Below are 10,438 nucleotides of genomic sequence, written 5' to 3'. Positions count from 1 at the left end.
AAGATGCCACTCTTTGATGCAATTCTGTGACGGTGAGCTTGGGAAATTTTTTTACTTCTCTTACCATCCTCCTCACTGTGCGTTGTGGCAAGATAAACTTGGGACCTCTTCCAGCCTTGTTTGTCACTGTTCCAGTTGTTTTAAACTTCTTAATGATTCCTCTGACTGTAGATACCGGCAAGTTAAGGTGAGTGGCTATTTTCTTGTAGCCATTGCCTGACTTATGAAGGTCGACACACATCTGCCTTACTTGAATGGTGTGTTCTCTTGTCTTTGCCATGTTGACAAATGGGTAAGAGAATTAGGCCTCTGTGTCACGTCATATTTATACCCCAGGGAAACAGGAAATCATGAATTACTAATTAAAAGTCCCTAGCTACCCTGACCAACCTTAGCAACTACAGAAAAATATATTAAAAAAAAAAACAATTACATTTTTCAGAGGAATTGTTAGGGGTGCCAATAATCGTGGCACACATGATTTCAAGGTTTTTTTTTTTTTCTAAATGTGTGATTTTTTTACCACCAAAGTTATGTACTTAAATAAAAGGTTGGATTTTTCTCTTTTTTTGCATTTGGGTTCTATGTTGTTTTAAGAAAAAGGAGAATTTTTAGAGGTCCACGACCACATCTTAAACAGGGGTGCCAATAATCGCGGAGGGCACTGTATATACAGTATATATATATATATATATATATATATATATATATATATATATATATATATATATATATATATATAGTGTGTGTATATATATATTACACATACACACACACACACACACAGGCGATCAAAATTAGAGAACAATTTATAACCAATTGAACAATTCTGAAAAAATGTTATCTTCACTGCTCAACAGTTGAAGGAGTTTTTGTCCTGTCTATACCATGCTACCAGTACACCTTTTCCACAAAATAACTAAGGCATTTAAAAAAAAGAAAAAACATTATTTTGCAGAAAACACACTGATCAAAATGAAAGAACAACAATGACTGTAGCATGGAAAAAGATTACAACAAAATGTTCTGAAGGTCACAACAGTCAGCAATTAGTAGGAAGTGTACAGGCCTCTGATCTGAATGACTTCAGCACATCTGCAGCCACAGGACAGCACTCGTCTCTCACACTGCTCTGGTGTGATTTTGGTCCACTCTTCTTCCAGTCTCCTCCACAGTTCGGTGACTGTAGTGGGTTTCTTGGCCATAACTTTGTCGCCAATGATTTTCCAGAGGTTCTCTATTGGGTTGAGATCAGGACTCTGGGCAGGCCATGTCATTATTTCAATGATTTTAATTTCAAGGAACTGCTTTACCCGTTTTGCTGTGTGACATGGAGCGTTGTCCTGCATGAACACTGCGTGCTGATTGGGTGATGAACGCAGGGAAGGAACCATATGTTGTTGAAGAAGGTTCTGATAAACATTTTCATTCACTCTGCCATGTAGCTGTATGAGAGGCCCAACTCCTGCTGCAGAAAACATGTCCCAAACCATGACACTTCCTCTTCCACTTTTCACTGACTTCTTCACACACTTTGGGTTCAGTCATGCTTAGTCTAGCCTTTTCATTCTTTCTGCTGATGAGAGGTTTGGTCACTGCAGAGTGGGCTTTCAGTCCAAATGCTCGTAAATGTCGAGACACTGTATGACGAGACAGATCCTTACCCTGTTCAGCGCTGAACTGGTGAGCAATTCCAGCTGCAGTGTGAAAACGATTGCCCATTGAGATCCTCCACAGTATCCTGTCCTCTCTTGTATTTGTCTTCCGTGGACGACCAGCCTTCTTGGCGGACTTGAATGAGTTTGTGATGTTGTAAAGATTCAAAATTCTTGAAATCACAGATTTGTCTTGCTATGGCTGATAGGGTCATCCCTTTGGCCTTCATCTGGACAACCTGCTGCCGGGGGCTTTCAGTCACTTTAGAACGACCCACCATCTTGCAGAGTCAGTGAAACTGGAAGTCAGTTAGGCTGCCAGTTAAATAGGGGTTGACAGATAATCAAGGAAATTAGCACCAGGTACCAGATTAACAGCAATAACTGGAAGGGATCTGAAAGTGTTCTCTAATTTTGATCAGTGTATGCCTTACTTATTTTGTGCAAAAGGTGTTCTGGTAGCAGTGTGTGTGTGTGTGTGTGTGTGTGTGTGTGTGTGTGTGTGTGTGTGTGTGTGTGTGTGTGTATGTATGTATGTATGTATGTATATGTACAAAGGTTTTTAGACCCTCTGCTAAAACACTCCTAAAACTAAGGTGTCTCTTATTCTCTTGAACATTGCTGAAAAGCGCTATACCTTAAATGGAGTCCTCCAGCAAATAACAAGCACAAGCCATGAGGTCAAACGGAGTGCCTGCAGAACTCAGTGACAGGATTGTTGCACAGATCTGTGGAATTCCCATGAGTACAGTGGCCTCCAAATTCTGTGTTCTGGTAGCATGGTATAGACAGGACAAAAACTCCTTCAACTGTTTAGCAGTGAAGATGACATTATCTCAGAATTGTTCAATTGGTTATAAATTGTTCTCTAATTTTGATCGCCTGTGTGTGTGTGTGTGTGTGTGTGTGTGTGTGTGTGTGTGTGTGTGTATATATACACACACACATCACATGTGTGATATCTCACATCACATGTACAGAACGCTTCATCGTTTCTTTCTCCTACATTTGCATACATTTCTAGAATTCTGTTTTAACTTTGTCATTTTGGGGGCTCAATGTAGATTAATAAGCAAAAAAAGAAACTTGAACGATTCTAATATTAGCCTGCAACATAGCAAAAATTTAAAATAGTGAAGGTGGTTTGAATACTTTTTTTGAATGCACTGTATATGCACTGTCATTTGTCACCCTGGCTGTTAAAGTCTAATCATCTGCGATTTTACAGTACATGTTTGGATGCCTTGTGAATGTAGTCCACAAATCTTGTCACATCTTCATCCTTAGCTATAAAGACATCTTCAAAGCCTGTTCTTTAGATCTATAAAAAAGAAAAAAAAAAAAAAAAAAACATACATAACAGGTACACAAAATTGAATGATACATTCTAATCTAATTTAACTTTACTATGCACATTAAATGGATATTTCTTCTTATTAATATTGTTTCAACAGTGTGACATTATACACAATTAAAAAAAAACAACCGCAAATTTTGTCAGGAACCTCCACAGGCACATGGCGCACTGAACAAGATCAAACGTGAATTAGGATCATTTGGATTGACTGAGTAATATAACATTGGAACGATTCTATGGTATTGAAGTACATTGCTGAAAAAGTATACAGAGATGCTCAAAAAGCTAACTGACACAAAGTATCCACAGAAATTTATTATCAAACAACAGGAGACAAAAAGGCAAATTTAAATAGTACAGCTTATGAGGACTAACAATTCCTAGAATAATATTTATGTTGTCCAGACACAAACAAGAACTTACCACAATGGGAAAGAGCCTTGTCTACAACACAAGTTGTTGGAGGCAATGGCTGGTAGAATCCAGGAGAACATGTCTGGTGTGCATGATGACATCACATTCAGCACAAAAGAAGGGGCGTGGTCGACAGTCACAACAGCTGGATTGCTTCCACACAGTTGGCAGATGTGTGTTACCACATTTTCTCGTGCCACAGCCGTGTTCACCAGGCGGGGTCTCTCTGCCCTCTACTTCTCTGAAATGAGACTTTGTCTTGTGCTCCAGTTTGAGGAAACTATGAGAGGATCTCTTGAGGTTCCAAGAGCTGATGCATCATCATCTAAAGAATCGCTCAGTGAGTGCTAGAGATCTTGCATGAAACACTCTGTTAAAATAGTATGGAATATTAAACATTAAATATATATATATATATATATATATATATATATATATATATATATATATATATATATATATATATATATAAAATGTAATTTACAGAATGAAGTACACACCAAGAGTCTCTGGAGAAAAGATCACCTCACAGTTAGTGTCAGGAGCATTGATGTGAGGATCAGTTTTCCGAATGTGATCAGCTGTACCACATAAAAACAATAAAGAACAACATTCAGAACATTTACAACTTGTCCCACAATTTGATCTCCCTTATTACCAGTGTAAAATGGTCCAAGCTAACTGTTTAACATTTAGTCGAGAGGACTAGCAGACTTTTTATTTTCCAAACCCAAATGTAGACAGTTCAACTGCTTGCAGTTATCTGTCTATAAGTTGTCAAATAGATGAGGAAAGCAAATAAACATGCTTGCTGTAGAAGCAGATCATAAAAAAACAAGCTGGTTGGCCACTGACAACACACTCAGAACAAACTGCTTTAAACAAATCTTACCAAGACCAATCATTTAGTGAAGCTTATACTTCTTTACAAAAAATACTGTATTTTATTCAATTTATTTTCATGTTAAAAAATCAGTGCTTCTGGTTTGATTGCTTACATCATATTCCTTGTTTGATACATTCATAAGTGCCTAAACAAACCAGATATTCAATATATCTTGAATGAAAAATTATACTGACCCTCGTTTGACTGATTCCTGCTTGATCTTGGTCTTGCATAGACAATGTTTCCATCACTGTCTCTTTTTCTCCAATGTACCCTTGGTTCAGGTGTTTTTACTGGTGCTGCTTCCTCCTCTCCCTGCAGCTCTTGAAGTAAGTCATCAAGACTTTGGAGCTCATCATTGATTTCTTGATGCTCAACCAGGTTATCCAGCAGCATAAACTGTTCTTATAGTTCTGAATTGCTCATGGTGAGGGGCAGAAACAGAAACAGACAGAAAGACAGACAGATACAACAACAACAACAACAACAAGAGAGAGAGAGAGAGAGAGAGAGAGAGAGAGAGAGTGAGCAGGTTAACAAGACAGACGTGGCTCTTAAAAGTGCCTTTTGCTATTTTGTGTGTGTGTGTGTGTGTGTGTGTGTGTGTGTCTGTGTGTGTGTGTGTGTGTGTGTGTGTGTGTGTGTGTGTGTGTGTGTGTGTGGTGAGGGGATTAAAATAAAAGAGGAATGTTGGAAACTGGCAAATCTGAAGGACCTGATGAGAGAAAAAAGAAAGATTTAGAATACAGAATTGAACACGTTACATTTTTACCAATTTTTTCTTCATCAGTGTTGGCAGATTGGGCAGTTTGTGATGGTTTTAAATTGTACTATGTGGGATGAAATGGGATTAGACAGGTGGAATTTTGATATTTCTGATGTGCCAAATGACAGACATAGAAAATAGTTTACAACGTAGTTACAACCTAACCTTCTTTAGACAAGAACGCTTAATTTAATTTATTATATTGTAAATATGTGATGCTCCACAGTATTGTTGGTTTTTTTCAATTAAATGACTGTCAAAATTTATTTGTATTGTTATTGCTAAGATTTTTGTATTTACTAAAGTTTTTTGTGTGAATTTTGAACAATTACTGGAAAACACACCAATCTGGCAACCCTGTTCCTCATCTGAACATTTATAAATGGCTAAAGTATTAAAGTGCTACTGTCATTTTGGTAACTTAAAACACAATTTCCAAATATCATACAATCTCCTCTATTTCCTTGCATGATTAAATGTGGAAAACCAAATAAACAAACTTGAATGTAATTAGCTATCTTAGCCTGCTACTACACATTTGGTGCAGCAAGTTATATTTTTATAATGTCTGCTCTGATTTACGGCATCACGAAACTGCTTCCTTTCACTTCTACAGCTTCTAAACACAACTTCTTCACCTGATTGAACAGTTTTTGTTCTGTAAATTGTAGGGATTGTTCCCAATTATATCAATGAGCTGTTCTTAGCTACTTAGCGAGTGGAAAATCGCAATGGAGCGTGGGATCTCCATACAATGACGTCAGCGCCACTGATGAATTTATTAATAAATAAGTAAATAAATAAATAAATAAAGTCCTTATAAATAAATAAATGAATAAATAAACGTGGTGAGGGAAGAGACGCAGGTAGTTGGTGAGAAAGAGGCAGTTTTAGAGAGAGAAAATGTGTAAAAAAAAAAAAAACATGACCTGGATTGAGTAGCCCTGCCATAATTAATTTATAGCAAGCAAATCTTTTTATTCTTATTTATCGTAGTCCCGATCCCATTCATAACACAAAACGGACTGCAGTCTGATTCCCCAACACGTCAAAATTGAACGCCGCAGGTTCCGGTTCAGAGATCTACAGCAGTCTATGGGAATCCCTGCACGTTGAAAAACGATGCTAAAGGGATACCCAGTGTGTCAAAATGTGACTCCAGGGGATCCTGCCCAAGTGTCCATATGTGACAAGTTGGGAGTGAGAACATGTTGTCTGGTAAGGAAGTGTTGAATAATTAAAAACCTTTACCTCTCTTTCCCTGTCTGGAAGAAAGCTGGTGTCAACATCAGGATTCTTCCCTAGCCTCTTTTTCTTTACTGGGATGTCTAGCAAATAACAAGTCAAATTAATATCAAAAGCTGAAATGTAATAATATGGTAATTTTCATAAAACTAGCATAAGAAGTACATAAAATAAAAAATAAATACATTTGTATACCCAAAGCACTTTAATTATAATATAAGCAGGTTAATAGAAACAGTTTTTGTTAATCACTTCTAACTATTTTTATTTTGGATTTGTTATGCTATTATAATGTAAAATTATTATATTTCTGACAGTAGACAGAAATACAGTACTTGTTCTAGGACCACAAGCAACTAGAAGTCAATTTTCAAATTCTAATACAAGGATCTGTGCATTTCTGTTTCTTTAAGTGTGTTGAAGATTTTTGAGTAAATTTCATCTAATTATTTGCTGTAACGTGTCCCTTGTAACTTGTTTAATATATAATGACTGACAGTAGTTTTAAGGTCTGAGGGAAGAATTTCACTTCATCAAAAGGCTTTAGTTTTCTCAGTGTGAGGACTGTTGGCTCTAGTAGGACAGTGTCCGCTGTTTTCTGCATGTCAAATCAGCGGCGGAGTTCGTTGGCAAGAAGGAGAACTCTGATTGGCTATTCAGATTAGTGAATGAGCACAAAGAAAAAAATGGAACTCATGAAAGCAAACAACAACGGAGTAAAGAGGGAATGCACAGACACTTGTCATTCTTGCCACTAGCGGCTGGTCCCTGGACAACTCAATGTGCTTACTATCTGCTCAGTCATCCAATTTGCTGCACACAATAGGCAAAACTTTGCAGGGGTTAGCACATCAGGCGGACCACAATTATGCCACTGTAGCATATTGAAAAAGTGTGAGCCCAGTTAAAGTGGAAGTTGAAGGGATGATGATAAATGTCATCAGTGCCTATGCTCCACAAGTTGGCTGTGAGATGGAGGACAAGGAAAGATTCTGGTGTGAATTAGATGAAGTGGTAGATGGTGTACCTAGGAAAGAACGATTGGTGATTGGGGCAGACTTTCATGGGCATGTAGGTGAAGGGAACAGAGGTGATGAGGAGGTGATGGGTAGGTATGGTTTTAAGGAGAGGAATGTGGAAGGGCAGATGGTGGTAGATTTTGCTAAAAGGATGGAAATGGCAGTGGTGAACACTTATTTAAGAAGAAGGAGGATCATAGGGTGACGTATAAGAGTGGGGGAAGGTGCACACAGGTGGACTATGTGCTATGCAGGAGATGCAACCTGAAGGAGATTAGAGACTGTAAGGTGTTGGCAGGGGACAGTGTAGCTAGACAGCATCGGATGGTGGTCTGTAGGATGGTTGTGGAGGCAAAGAAGAAGAGGAGAAGAGTGGTGGTGGAATGAGGACGTGCAGGAGAGCATAAGGAGAAAGAGGTTGGCAAAACAGAAGTGGGATAGACAGAGTGATGAGAAAGTAGGCAGGAGTACAAGGAGATGCGGCAGCAGGTAAAGAGGGATGTGGCGAAAGCCAAGGAAAAGGCATATGAGGAGCTGTATGAGAGGTTGGACACTAAGGAAGGAGAAAAGGATTTATACCGATTGGCCAGGCAGAGGGACCGAGCTGGAAGGATGTGCTGCAAGTTAGAGCAGTAAAGGATGGAAATGGAAATGTGTTGACTAGTAAGAAGGTGAAGGGAGTATTTTGAGCAGCTGATGAATGAGGAAAATCAGAGAGAGAGAAGGTTGGATGATGTGGAGTTGGTGAAGCAGGATGTAGATAGGATTAGTAAGGAGGAAGTGAGAGCAGTGATTAAGAGGATGAAGAGTGGAATGTCGGTTGGACCACATGACATACCGGTAGAAGCGTGGAGATGTTTAGGAGAGATGGCAGTGGAGTTTTTAACCAGATTGTTTAACAGGATTTTGGAAGGTGAGAAGATGCCTGAGGAATGGAGAATAAATGTGCTGGTACTGATCTTTAAGCATAAGGGAGATGTGCAGACCTGCAGTAACTACAGGGGAATTAAGTTGATCAGTCACACCATGAAGTTATGGGAAAGAGTAGTGGAAGCCAGGCTGAGAGAAGAGGTGACCATCTGTGAGCAACAGTATGGTTTCATGCCGAGGAAGAGCACCACAGAAGCCTTATTTGCTTTGAGGATGTTGATGGAGAAGTATAGAGAAGGACAGAAGGAATTGCATTGTGTATTTGTGGATTTAGAGAAAGCATACGACAGAGTGCCAAGAGAGGAGTTGTGGTATTGTATGATGAAGTCAGGTGTGTCAGAGAAGTATGTGAGGGTGGTGCAGGACATGTACGAGGACAGTGTGACGGCAGTGAAGTGTGCAGTAGGTACGACAGACTTGTTCAGGGTGAAGGTTGGTCTGCATCAAGGATCGTCCCTGAGCCCTTTCCTGTTTGCAGTGGTGCTGGACAGGTTGACGGACGAGGTCAGACAGGAGTCTCCCTGGACTATGATGTTTGCAGATGATACTGTGATTTGTGGTGAGAGTAGGGAGCAGGTTGAGAAGAGCCTGGAGAGGTGGAGATATGCGCTGGAGAGAAGGGGAATGAAAGTCAGTAGGAGTAAGACAGAGTACATGTGTGTGAATGAGAGGGAGGGCAGTGGAGTGGTGCGGTTGCAGGGAGAAGAGCTGGAGAAGGTGGAGGAGTTCAGGTACCTGGGGTCAACAGTGCAAAGTAATGGAGAGTGTGTTAGAGAAGTAAAGAAAAGAGTCCAGGCAGGATGGAGTGGGTGGAGAAGAGTGACAGGAGTGATTTGTGATAGTAGGGTATCTGCAAGAATGAAAGGGAAAGTTTATAGGTCTGTCGTGAGACCTGCGATGTTGTATGGATTAGAGACAGTGGCATTGAGTAAAAGGCAGGAGACAGAGCTGGAGGTAGCAGAGGTGAAGATGTTAAGGTTTTGTTGGGAGTGACGAGGATGGACAAGATTAGAAATGAGTTTATGAGAGGGACAGCACATGTCGGATGTTTTGGTGACAAGGTGAGGGAGGCGAGATTGAGATGGTTTGGACATGTGCAGAGAAGGGACATGAATTATATTGGTAGAAGAATGCTGAGGATGGAGCCACCAGGTAGAAGGAAAAGAGGAAGGCCAAGGAGGAGGTTCATGGATGTGGTGAGGGAAGACATGCAGGTAGTTGGTGTGAAAGAGGCAGATGTAGAGGACAGGGTGGTATGGAGACTAATGATCCGCTGTGGCGACCCCTAATGGGAGCAGCCGAAAGAAGAAGAAGAAGAAGAAGACTGGCATGAAGGTTAAAATTTTAACATGACAGAGTTTGTGGCCACTTTGTAGCAGGTTGTCCTCAAGGACCACATGCTCTCAGGGATTTTTTTAATGTGCCAGCTATAACCATTTTACTTAGGACTAGCTTCTGTCTAGCCAATCTAAATTAATGCCTGATTATTGTTTTTCCAGTTTTCTGTGGCCATTGGATTCTGGGTCACTCTTCTGACCAGTGCCCTTCTAGCCTGGGTAATGTGTTTGAATGAATCGCCAGCTTTGTCTTTGTGGTGCCAAAGTACTTCTTTGTTTTTTGGTACAGTGGGGGAAATAATTATTTGATCCCCAGCTGATTGTAAGTTTACTGTCTTATGAAGAAATAAACAGCCTGAAATTTATATGGTAGCTTTATTTTAGAGAGACCGAATATTAAAAAAATCCATAAAGTAAGTCGCAAGAATTCTGACTCCCACAGACCCAAATTAGTTCTGTCCCTTTAGTAAAGTGCTCCTAATATCATGTATGTTTTGTTTTTTTGTCATATTGGAAGCCCCATCGACAACTGATCTTCAGTGTTCTAGCTGAGGCCAGAAGGTTCTCATCCAAGTTTCTACAGTGCATGGCCCTGTTCATGTGGTGAAGTCACCCTGTACCCTCAGCAGAGAAACAGCCCGATAGCAGTATGTGTCCTCCATGTTTGGCAGTGGGGATGTTGTTTTTGGGGTCTTTCTGCAATTCTCTGCTTCCACACATGACGAGTTCAGTTGATGCCAAAGAGCTCAATTTTGGTTTCATCTGACCACATCACATTCTCCCAAGCCTTCTCTGAATTATTCAGGTGTCCATTGGCAAACTTCAGATG

At 40.0% G+C, this 10,438-nt stretch overlaps 1 long non-coding RNA gene across 1 annotated transcript; it reads right to left on the bottom strand.

Moving 5' to 3' along the window:
* Positions 1-3,441: 3,441 nt before the first annotated feature.
* Positions 3,442-4,724, bottom strand: LOC124385019. The gene is made up of 3 exons (XR_006925667.1): positions 4,507-4,724; positions 3,927-4,007; positions 3,442-3,796 (listed from the first exon to the last, which is right to left on the bottom strand). It is a non-coding gene; the product is annotated as an uncharacterized LOC124385019 (long non-coding RNA).
* Positions 4,725-10,438: the final 5,714 nt, after the last annotated feature.

The sequence above is a fragment of the Silurus meridionalis genome, chromosome 4 (assembly GCF_014805685.1).
Source record: "Silurus meridionalis isolate SWU-2019-XX chromosome 4, ASM1480568v1, whole genome shotgun sequence".
In the NCBI taxonomy this organism is placed as follows: Eukaryota; Metazoa; Chordata; class Actinopteri; order Siluriformes; family Siluridae; genus Silurus; species Silurus meridionalis.
The sequence above is the reverse complement of the archived record's forward strand: the minus strand, read 5'-3'. Positions and strand labels throughout refer to the sequence as shown.